We start from the raw sequence: 12,659 nt of genomic DNA on the forward strand, positions 1-12,659 counted from the left end.
TGTTTGCCTAATTATGGTTTCTGATAGAAACACCAGCATTCCTAGATGACGTGTCAGGCGCGTTGAATATATGCTCACGCTTTATCGTAAGCAGGATACGCCTCGCAACACGGATAATATACGCTTTCGTGAACGACCATGTTAAATACATCTCGGCCTGATCTATATACGGCGTGGTCGTTCCGATGGAGCAATCATATTTCACCAATGCTCGAGTGGTTCCCACGCCAATAATCCATGATACGTGAAATGCGTTCCGTTATTTGTTCGTCGTGTGCGCTGTTGCTGCAATGCTCTTCCAGCGTTACCCATCTAGAATCTCGACATCGTCATCAATCTCATGAAAAATAAAATAACAAAGCTCACTGATAGATCGCGCCGTATATACCTATAGAATGTTGCTATTAGCACGAATGCTGTATACGTGCTCTCATTTGTACTGCAGTGCAGCCAGCTTCAGCAGCTGTTATAAGCGGTATATACGAGTGCGAATTTACCATGCGGAGCTTGAGGCGGCGATCGGCATTTAACCTAACTCTCACGAAAGAACTAACCCCCCCACCCCGACACACACACACACACACACACACGCAGACACACATACACGCACATGCAGATGAACAAATAGGAAATATTTTGGGGTTTATTTTTATTTTATTCTCAGAAATGTACAAAAAAAAAGAAGAGGGCGCACCGCCTCTATCTTCTCCTTTCTCTCATTTTTATGATTTTTTTGTCATTTTTTTTGTCGCCAGCTGTGTATACACGAGCTGAATGCTTTTATTACATAAATATATAGCATATAGGATAAGTGGGCGCTCCGCGCGTTTTCGTTTCACTTTTTTTTATATCTTAGGAATCAACTCTGACTCGCGTTTGCACCGCTCCGCAGCTCCCGCCTGCTGCTTTTATAGCTTCGTTGTTGTTCAACCCCCTCTCCTGCCGAGTCAACCCTTCCGGTGACAAGCGGAGCGAAATCAGGCCCACGAGCGGCTTGGATGGTTTCGGTCGACTGCGGACAGTACTGACATGGTAGCTGGCCGTTTGCTTGCCGTCGTCGACAGTGTCAATTTCGGTCAGCATACAAAAGGAATAACGTTTTCGTACGGATGAATTGATCGTGGTGCGAGGACTGGCTTGTTTCGGTTGCGTAGGCTTGGCTTTTAGACGGCGTGAAGGAAGCGGAAGGAATGGGATGGCGACATTGCGGGCAGAATTGCAGTGTCCGATCAACAGTCAGGGCATCCCTACGGTCCAATACTTCCGGTAAGGCAAGGCGGAGAGTTTCAGATGACCAGAAAAGACCAAACGGCAGGACCCGCGGCGGTCTCGCCGATCGGACGAGGCGGTTGCCGGCGGGGGTCTACGCAGCGGCAGCGGCGGCGAGAGGTGCGAAGCAGCGGCGAAGAGGCGGCAGAGGCGGTTAGCTTTGTCCGCGGCGGGCGGCTACGAGCTGGCGCCGTCCTGCGGCACAGCGTCGGCCGGTGCGGCGCTCTCGCCGCCGGCCGGAGCCGGCGCCGCCTCAGGCACCTCGGGGGCAGCTGCCTCGGCCTTGGGCTCGGCGTCGTTCTTCACCTCGCTGGTCTCGTTGCAGCACTCGGGCTTGCCTTCTGCGAGAGAAAAGAAGAGAAAGTCGTGAGAAAAAAAGCGGGCTTGCGAACATCGATTATTGTTGCACCGCTACGCGCTCTGTTTCCCTTTCAGGAAACAGATTCAACCGCTGCGAAATCGCGCGCGAAAGGGAGTCGTAGCGTGGCGCAAAACTGCATTCTGCTGCGGCGCCACCGTAAGCGCAATTTTTGCCGGTTCTCATCCGTGCCCTGATGACGCGAATAGGGTGCCCTCAAATGCGACCAAGTTCAAGTATTTTCCCGAAAGCTACGCGTGCGTTGCCATTAGTACCGGTATGTACGTACATGCATACCATGGAAGATTATAAAGGTATGTACGAGCCTTTTGGCCTTCCCAAGTTACATTGTGAACGTTTTGGACACATTCGCCGGCTACATTTGCAGACGTCTGTAGACACGAAGCCGTGCACAGAAAACAAGCAACCTTTGCGAAGCCTGTCACACCCGTAGACAGTATACTGCATGCGGAATGCTGCGCTCCCGCACAATCAGTCATCCTTGTCATGCAAACGCCACTGTACAGGTATCGCAGCGTGGAGTTACATACTACGCGTCTCACTCTTATATAGCGACTCGCTCTGCGGAGTTCCATCCCGCAACGCTGTACCTGTAGTGACTGTCTTACGGGGTGAAGCTTATTCGCGGTAAGGGGTGGATTTTCCAGCTTATTTGCGTTTGCACTAGAACAAGTAAGTCCTACATAACCAAGCGATACGTTTTTTTTTTTTTTTTACTATGGCCACACTCCCGCCCTGTAGTCGCTATATACATTGCCGACTGTTTCATATTACCTTCCACTGAGCGTAGAATCAGTGTATCGCGTTCGGATAAGAAAAGCGAGTAGATTTCTTCGAACTGCAGGTACACTGCCTTAATAAACGCAGATGCACAGTCCCGAGACTTTTAGTTTTCCAAAAACAGATTAAAAGGCAGTAAAAAGAAAAAGAAGCAATATAAAACTACAAGGTGGTGGGCCTTCATTGTGCCGCTGCCACTCGTGCCTTTTGCGGTAATGCGATGAACACACACAAAAAAAGAAAGTAACGAAAATAAAGTAAGGCTGAGAAACTGTTCCTGAGCCCAGCTCGGGGCATCAACGCGTTAACTCGAATGAAAATAAATGTTCGCGCTGACATAGCTGCACGAAATCCCATTCCTATTGACGTGTATGTGGCAAAGCTTACAGCGGCGTCAAGGGGCAATGTACTACAAGTGTGGAAGAATGAAGGAAAGAAGATGGCTTTTTAAGGGCTCGTTTTTCTTAGACACATTATTAATGAGAACTAACCGACAATAATGCCAAGGAAAGAATAGGGGATGTTATTTGTAATAATTGGGATATAAATGTGAAGAAAGTAAAGTGGACGAAAAGATAACTTGCCGCCGGCAGGGACTTTCCTTGGCATTATTGTCTGTTCTCATTAATAAAGTGTGGAAGAATGTACGGTCACCAGCAGGTTAGCGCCACCGATGCTCTACATATATCTGCGCGAGCTTCGGTACAGCTTTTAACTACAGCGCGTCGCAGGCGCGCGTGACCGTGACGACGACTGCGCAGTTTTTTTCCACGCCTTCCCGCGCATGATCGGTTGAATTCGGAGCGCGTTGAAAGTCATTGGCGCCTGGAAGCGCGACAGAAGAATAGGAGGGAGGAACGACGAGAGGAGAGGGTTGACGACCTTTTTTTTTTTTTTTTTTTGATCGCAGGCGACGTTGCGTGCGCCAGAGAATGAAAGATCACGTACTCGCCCGCCGCCGGCGCTGTCTCCTGCCGTGCGAAGACGGTCGCGGAACGATTAGCGCCTTCGCCGCCAGCCTCGCGCTGCCGAGAGTCATCGTGCCCCTCTAAGAACCGCCGTCGAGTGGAGGGGCGCGACGTGTTCCACGGAAGACGTCTGGAAACGCGCACCGCTGACGAGACCGAATCGTCGAAGACGGGCTCCCCTTTCACAACCACCGCGTCTTTCCACGTCATTTGCAGGCGGAACCGGAGCAGGCAAGGACCCTTTGTGCTCGCAGACCGTTCACCGTGACGGATTGCCGCCGACCACACTTGACTAACTTTCGGACTCATATTTTTTTTAGACCCACGCAGGACGCCTCGAGGACGTCTGGCACCGACTGGCCCGCTCTCTTTTCTCCCTCTCTCTCTGTCTGGTTCACCTCCACCTGCAAGCCCCTGTGAGAGCATGGTTTCATGGCCCGTCCGTTGAAAATTTCTCTGTTGCTCTTATTTTTCGGTGCCACCGTTCTCCTCTCCTCTTGCTGAGATGCCAATTTTCTCCTTCACTGAGGAGAGGTACGAAAGGTGAGGGAGAGAAGTATGGTGTTCGTTGACCGTCTGGATGCCTGCACCCGACGGCAGCAACATTGCGTCCCGCACGAAGAAGGTCGTTCCCACGTCCGCCTGCGCTGCTCCGAAGTCGCTGTGAATGCCGTGACCCTCGGTGTTTTTCACCGAGAGATTGCCATCGTATAATGACTGCGCAGGCGCGGTTTTCGATATTGTTAACTGGGAGAATAGACATACTGTACGTGGCAGCGACTTACTGAATCTCGGTCTCTTAAGATGAATGCCGCAACTGTAAATGCGCAACGGACGCAATGCGTGAGGTCGTGCTAATTTTATCCCGTTTCTGTTTAAGTGAAGATGTCTTTTCATACAAGCACGTGCTACTGACTGATTTTCAAGCAAAAACACATTAGTAAAGGTCAGTGGTTTTTTTTTCCTATATAAGCAGAAACATCGAACCTACGCAAATCTGTACGTTTTCTTTTTGCTCATTTAGTCGCGTAAATGCATACATGTATACAACATTTATCATTGTATATATCATAATCGTCACCCAACACCTGGAGTAGCATGTCAGGCGAATAGCGGATAACTGCTGTCTTCGCTAATTTGAGAAGCGAAAGAGAGATTACTTAGAAGGACCCCTCATTTATGCACGCAAAAATTACAGCGCGCACTCCTGCGGTAGCGTGATAAACATTGCTCTTTCCCTCTCCCTTTCAGTGAACGACGGAGAGGGCAGCTGTGCACCTCGTTGGCGCCACACGCTGGGCGCGGCGCGCAGTTCGTCGGCGTCGCCTGCTGCGCTGCTTGGGAGGAATGCCACCGCCGACGCCCGCAATTTCCGTCCGACCGACGGTGCAATTTCGGCCAGCCCGAGGAATGCTCGCGCTAAACTGCGAGCCAGCGAGGCGTTGCGCGCCCCGCGAGAACAGCACCAAGAGGGCACCACATAGTGTCAGTCTTTATTGCCTCTTCCATCCATATTCTGCAACGGGGTACGACGACTATATAGTACGAATTCAACTGCAATAGTCACCTGTATATTACAAGGACTGGCTAATGTCTGCTATATTACGGCTAATGGCACTGGCTGGTGTTGGCTAACTATTGGCGCATGTCGGCTAGTGCTGATAAATTATGACTATAACGTTGGCTGTACGATGGTAAATGTTGGCTCCCCGCTCTTGTAACAGAACACTTCATTCGTGTAATCCAGATACAATTATTGAGCTGTCTGCCCATATATATATATATATATATATATATATATATATATATATATATATATTCTTTTTTTTCTTATACGTACCGACAAGCTTAATGTGGTTTTATAAGAGACACTATATCGCGTCGGCGATTTATTCAATTTAGTGCTTCCCCGTTGTATGTGTTTCGCATTCCAGGGGTTTTATCTCACTGATGCACGGATCAGAGTAACTAAATTTATGCTCTGTAGCTGAAAAAAAAAAACCATTTGCCCCTCCCCTCCACCCCTCCCTTTGTCTAGTCTTTCCTTGTATTTGATTTACGATGTTCTCGGTTGTATCCCTCCACCTCATGTTTTCATCTGTTGGAACTCTGGCATTTTCGTCGTATTTTGTCAACAGCGCGACATTTATACTTGCCCTTTGTAACAAAAGAAAGGGGAAAAAAAGTCAATTGAAAAAGATCCCATTTGCCTTCATACTTCTCGGCTTCACTTTTTATTGTTTTGTTATGTCGCGTTATATTCTTTTCCTTGATGCAAACCTTGTTCTCATACTGCATTTCACTAGAGTTCGTTCTTAGCCGCAAGGAACGCGCCCACATTTAAAAGCATTGTTATACTCCGCGTGACACGTGCGACGTTACTTTTCGCACTGCTCTTAAATGCGGCGAACTTCGTTTTTTTTTCCCGCTTCTGTCTATGCTTTAGTTCCTTAAATGTTTCTCCCTCTATTCTTTTTGTCTCTATTGGTGCAAGTGAAAACTAATCACTTTGAGAAGGTAATCCCATAGTCACCGGCACGTAAACAAATTAAATGAAGAGCTTGTAGCAGTAATTAACGTAGAAGAATTGCCAGCACTGTCACGCGGCGCGCAATGAGGCGTTGGCCACGTCTTTGGGGTCATAACGTAGCGAGCAGTTCAATAGGTGAACGGCTTCGCACCAATGAATACTGCGGCGCTGTCTTTCATCTAGCCAGGACGGCATCCGTCCTCTATTTGTCTACAGTGGGGGGCGTCTCTTTAGGTGGTACCGCAACAAGAAAACAAGAAGGTTGGGAGGGAGGTGCGGGGGGCTTGCTCCGTAGGCTCCCACGCAGAAGAGAAGGAGTGGCGATTCTCCTCTCCCGCATGGCTGTTCCATTATGTGGCAGCCGGAAGAGAAGGCTGGGCGGCGTCTGGGTGGCGGCCCCTCAGAAAGGCGCTGTCGAAACGAGGCCGAGACGCGCGCCTCTCTTCAGAGGAGGAGGGGATGCACGGTGCGTCACCGTCCCGAGGCGGAAATGCCGCGCAGAGAAGGAACGAAAGGCGGTGTATTTCTTGCGAGATGCAGGCGGCCAGTGTAGCGTGTCCAGGCGTCCTTGTAAACGGCGAGGAGGGAGAGAGCGGGGCAGTCCTGCCCCACCATTAGCGGCGGCGGATGCGAGGCGTCTGGCATCCCCGTCTCCTCGCCCCTTTATTCCCATGTCACGCGGCGCGCCGGCGGAACGCGGGAAACGCGCAAGGGTCACGTCAGCGCGAGCGCGGCGAACTTTCCCGCGCGATGGTGGAACGAGCGCGCGGCACGAGCTGCTGCTGCTGCGGGCCGCAACTTCGGCGGCGCAAGCGCCCACCTGGCCAGCTGCATTTGCAAGTCAACGATCTCGTGGTGGAAAAATACCGCCGCCGTGACATGGCGGAGGACCCCTGTGCAGCCGTTAGGGAAGGGGAGAGAGAGAGTGATGTCCTCTTAAGACCACTCCTAGAGAGAATAAAGAAGCACATTCGAATGCTTCTGTTTGAGTAAAGCGACCGCAATGTTTGAATGTGGGATCATTAAACGCCAAGTGACGTTTAGAAAAGATACGCACGGTAAGGCACAGCTAAAGTGTTGGAAATTGGGGAAGAAAATTGTTCTTTTTTCCTCTTCCCTATGCGTTCACGGACACCAGCTGCTTAAAAAAATGTTCCAATTTCGCGTAAACAGCCGTCTATACATGGAAAAGTCAGATGCCCAAAAGGGGAACCGTCACGACCACGCAGAATTAACCACGTGGCGCAATACCATAGCATTAGGGATACTTATAGTCCTGTTTCTTTTTTGTCAAACTTGTAGTGAATGCGACTAGCTTTGTGCATTTTACTGTCCCACTCAACATTATACTATGCCTCTGGAGCTCTGATAATCATGCATATGGCTAAACAGGTATTCAGCAGCCAGCAGATCGTTTGCGCGCTTATGTATTCTTCCAACTGAACAAGCGAAATCCTTGCAGACAAAAGTTGGGTTATTGTAGTGATTTACTTAACATTACTGCTTCGTTTTTGCCGTTACTCTACCAATGGTTGCGACCCTTCCTCCTGTTCTTGTATTCGGCGGCATCAAAAAGGCAGCTTCACCACTAAGTGAGTGGTTATGTGGCAAAGCACGCTTCGAAAACCCAGTACTTGAGAGAAATATATATGTATTCAGTACCTCTTGGCCAATAGAATTACTTCGCGTAAGCGTGCTTAAGAGAATGCGAAGGGCTTTCGAAGTAAGTAGCCTAACGTGATCTTAATTATAAAATAGGCACAGATCTCTAAATCCCGAGAAAGTTAGGTTACCCTGCGTTTATTTCCATTAAATGATCGTTTGTGTTCTGCGGGGTGTTTATACGTAAAGCCGTAGTTTAGAGCTGCTGTTAGTCATTAGAAATTATTTCTGATGTCATACGAGCAGCTGCCATAGATCAAGACCGCGCTAACATCAACCAAATTCGGACCACGGTTGCTTAGCTTTTTCTCACCGTAATAGAATACTCTACGCTTGAAATGGTGTTGTACGACTTTAAAGCCAGTGACAGCGCAAACGTTTGGAACATTTTTTTTTAACGAGGGGGCGCAATTACTTTGACTTGTGCTATACTTTTGTTTGTGTGACAATTCTAGAACTTCCTCTGGTATTCAATAAAAATCTTGCGTCTAAAAGGAAATTCGGAGCTGCTTCTTGTTCGTATAGCCTGGTTTCGTAGTGGGTAAGCTTATTAATGCGTTTTGCTTCATAACGTATGGAATTGCACAGCGCGGAATACAGGACCAAACACTTGAAGAAGCACACACGGACAGCGCTTGACTTCACTTTTTTTTCTGGAAAGTGCGTGATTAACTAGAAAAAAACATTAGACCGCGCTCTGATTTGTCATTTATCGTGACGTTATTCTCACAGCCCCCTAAAGATCAAGAAATGACCAGTAATCTTATCAGTCTATGTTAAAAATATTCACCTACACGGCGCGATGTTAGGTGCAAAAATTGAGATGCTCGACACCACTATACGTTATGGGGTAACGCAGAAAAAAAAAAAAAAAAAAAAACCTTCGATCAGTTTTCTGTTTGGGAATACCGCGTCAACATGCACGTCGTATCGGAAGAAAGCACAGTCAAAAGATAATGAAGCAGAAGCACTCAGTTTCCCAAGGCCAAAGCACATGGAAACTCCACGGAGTTAAATGAGGTGCGCTTGGCTATGCGACACACACACACACACACACACACACACACACACACACACACACACACACACACACACACACACACACACACACACACACACACACACACACACACACACACACACACACACACACACACACACACACACACACACACACACACACACACACACCACAAAGAGCGCGCTCGCGCTCGGAGAGATTAAAGACGACACACCACAGCGTACATAGTTTCTTCAACGCGGCTTCCGTTTTCTTTCCTTCAACTTGGCTTAGCCGGTACTTCTAGACCGCACATTGAAAGAAAGTAGTGTCCACAGCCTCCAGCTTGACTTACAGCTATGACCGTTTTCTCTTTCTCTCTCTCTTTGTTTGTTTCTTGCTACATTGCGATAAAAGGAACATGCTGTGGAAGGTTTAAAGGATTTTCACGTCCAAATTACATCATAATTGCGCAATTTTCTGCAGTTAAAGATTAACGTACTAGCGACTAGACGCTACGCGATTGATCAGCGTGCCAGCCAGACCCCGATATATGAAACTGCGGTAGCTGCAAGACGTATTTCGCTCTTGCCCACAAAGGAAAATTATGCTCAGTGGTCACTTGCTACTTCGGGAAGATATATATTGTTTGCATCGCGAGGAGTAACTGCTCGGCCATTCAGGTACTCCTCCGTGACGAAACAACGCACTACGGTTTCTAATTTGCAGAGAGAGCAAGCTGCGAGTCGCGGGACCCAAGAGTTGATCCGCTCGCAGTTCCTCTCCGAAGGAAGTGGAAGTTGAGTAAGCATCACCACTGCATCGGTAATGAATGAATTGCTAGTTATCGACCTCCAGTCTTGAAAACATCTATCGGCGAATCGATAACGCACTGCCTAACTTGCTAAAAGCGGCATGCAGCTTGCGGAAGGAAGGTGGAATAGCGAGTTAGTTTGCAGCAGAAGACTGTCCCGGTACAAAGTGGCGGCGGCAAGCCCGCTTTGTACACGAGGCAGCGAGAAACGAAGATGTCAAGACGAACTGAGGGAGGCGATCGCTGGTGGCACGTACCGCAGCAGACGTCTCCGGAGCTGGACATGTTCGCTGTTGATGGGGCGGGGTCCGAAAGTCCCAAGAGAAGAGCCGAACGATCTCGATCGGAGGATGAAGCACTTGCGCGCAGAGAAGCGTAATTCGACCAAGCTCTCGAGCTACGCTCGTTTTTATAACGCTCGGCAAGCGCGTAAACGGAGAGGAGGAGGGAGCTGTGGAGAGCGCGAAGATGATCACGTGCGTCAAGGTCACGTGGTGTTTGTCACAAGCTTTACGTCACAGACGCGTATGTGGTCACGTGGGGTACGAGCCTCCGCGGCGGCGGCGGCGGCCTTTCCGGTCTCGGAATGCGGGCGCGATGGCGTGTCACGTTTTGATTCACGAACGGAGGAGAGGAGGCTCAGACCGCTTAGACGCGTCGAAGCAGGGGGAAAAACTATAGAACCAAAAACGTGTTGCGGGTCGGTGTGTGTGTGTGTGTGTGTGCGCGCGTTGGGCAGCGCGTGTGTATAGTGTACGCAGCAGAAGAGAGCGCGTTTGCCGCAGAGGAGCGAATACCCAGCGGGACTGATAGGGGGTGTTGGAAAAGGGCTGCGTTAGAGGAGGAGGAGGAGGGTGGCCACGATAGCGGGGGAGCACCGAGTAAGGAACGAATAAACAGCAAGCTCGGCCGTAGCGTAATCAGCCAGACAAGCAATGCAGCAATGTGAAAGAGAAGACGCGCGAAAGCCATGGCGGCGTCCTGAATAGGGCAGTCTCCTTCACAGCCGCCCCTCTGCACAAGCGGCCGCCATCTTAGCACCATTTCGCTTCGTCCGCTTCTGCAGAGTGGCGCGCGTCATCGCGCTCTTCTGCTGCTGCTGACGCGCACGTTCTCACGACGGTGGCGCGTAGACCGCCCATCGTCTGCCCACCTGGGCACCCCTAATTCTTGTTCTTTTCCTAGCTAAAAAAGTGGCCGCTGCTCTGGTCTTTATTATTATTTTTTTGCTTCACCTTGTATACCTTCTTTTCCCTCTCTCTTTTTCTTTAGCACGGACCACTTTGCTCGTTTTTCCGCGCAGGCTGCAGCGGCTCGTTTCATCGAAGGGAGCCCGATAATTTACGCCCAGCAAAAGAGAGTCAAAGGAGATGAAGGATAGATCGCGCGGTAGCTAGGCGGGAACTTCGGTAGATTGGTGCGTAGGTTGTCTGGCTGGGCTTCTTTATGCTTGCTCCTAGCGGCAGCTCCTGCACAGACTGGCTGAGGGGAAGCGCACCGATTCGTCTTTCCAGATAAGGGATTGATGATCGACCGATTACAGGCAGTCTCCTTGAAAGCGCCCGCGACCCCGGCGCCGTCGAATCACCTAACGCACCGATAAAGAACGTGGCTGGACGCGGCCATAATACTCGGAGCGACTCCATTCACGCGTCCGAAACGCCGCGTTAATCTTTTCCCTAAATTCCTTCTACTTTTCTCACAGCACTCGGGTGTTGTATACCCATGTGTTCTCGTGCCCGCATTTAGTCTCTCCTCACCGACTTCGTTCTTTAACGCCATTGGGTAGAAGGCGTCGGGCGGTGGAAAGGAGGGAGGGGGCGCAATTTAAGCACGATGCGGTGCACGCTGATCGACGAGTCGAAACATCGTCGTGCGCCCGTTGACTGAGGCGCACGATCCTTGACCCACGTCTCGAGAGGAGAAGCGTGCCACACCGGCCGCAACCGGCGCATAGCAGATGTAGTGTGTGTTTGTTTGGGCTATCGAGGCGCTGTTAGAAAAAAATAAAACGAAGCACAAAACGACCTCCATCCCCCTCTCTGTACGCAGCGTTTTCTTTCTCTCCGCTGCTTTGAATAGAGAGAGGCAGCGCCTGCGTCGATCTTCGATCGCGCAATCGTTACCGTCGCGTCAAACTTGTCAGCTGACCCATCAAGAAGTTCATTTGGCTGCGCAGGGCAACGCGCGAAAGCGGTGGCGTCGGGAGAGAGGGAGGCGGCAACGTGGCGGGAGACTAGACCATAAAGCTGCCGCCGTGATGGGCCTTTAGTGAGGCCTAGCCATCAAGTTTTAAGGAAGACTGAGGTTGGCTTCGCCGTCATGGCAAAAAGAGCTGGGCTTTACAAAGTTTGGAAATCGACTGGCTCTTCTCGACGCATCACCCCTTCAGAAACGACCGCTCCATTATTTCGTGTAGAAAGTTACATCGAAGTAGCTATTAAAAAGACGGACTCTGATTATACATACATACCCGTCACGACGACGACCGGTAGTGGTCGCGCGTTGCTGCCCTATAAAAAGATAAGTGTTCACGTCTCTATACTGCACCGGATCTGTCGTGACCTCGAACACACGGAATGGCGTGTTATATATATATATATATATATATATATATATATATATATATATATATATATATATATATATATATATATATATATATATATATATATATATATATATAACGTAGATTATGAAGTTCGGACAGCCCCGAAAGTTTTCATAATGCCGCATACATTATATATGCTTAAGTTTGTTATTACGGCCCTATACATACGTTTTCGAATTATTAGCCATACTCAGCATGGGTACTGTGCCAGCACCGATGTATTCTAGGAGGCGTGTCGGAAAGCAAGTGTCTCATTCTCAACTGCCGTGCCAAGAACTATACCCGCCGTGGTGGTCTGGTGGTTATGGTGCTCGACTGCTGAACAGAAGGTCACAGGATCGAATCCGAGCTGCGGCCACCGCATTTCGATGGAGGCGAAATGATAGACGCCCGTGTACTTAGATTTAAGCGCACGTTAAATGACCCCAGGTAGTCGAAATTTCCGGAGCCCTCCAGTACGGCGTCCCTCATAATCATACAGTGGTTTTGGTACGTTAAACCCCAACAATTATTATATGTTATGGCTGTCTCTTCGTATACGTACTAACTTTGTCTTATCGTGCTCAGCATGGTAGCTGCATTCAAAAGCGGACATATACTGAGCTGATTATAGTGCATATTGGAAGGAATCGAACAGGCCAAAATG

The 12,659-nt window shown here is 49.4% G+C and overlaps 1 long non-coding RNA gene across 1 annotated transcript; it reads right to left on the reverse strand.

The window, feature by feature from the left end:
* Nucleotides 1–676: 676 nt before the first annotated feature.
* On the reverse strand, nucleotides 677–10,451 carry LOC119400247 (uncharacterized). The gene is made up of 2 exons (XR_005185040.2): nucleotides 9,660–10,451; nucleotides 677–1,610 (listed from the first exon to the last, which is right to left on the reverse strand). It is a non-coding gene; the product is annotated as an uncharacterized LOC119400247 (long non-coding RNA).
* Nucleotides 10,452–12,659: the final 2,208 nt, after the last annotated feature.

Source organism: Rhipicephalus sanguineus, chromosome 1 (genome assembly GCF_013339695.2).
Source record: "Rhipicephalus sanguineus isolate Rsan-2018 chromosome 1, BIME_Rsan_1.4, whole genome shotgun sequence".
Lineage (NCBI taxonomy): Eukaryota > Metazoa > Arthropoda > Arachnida > Ixodida > Ixodidae > Rhipicephalus > Rhipicephalus sanguineus.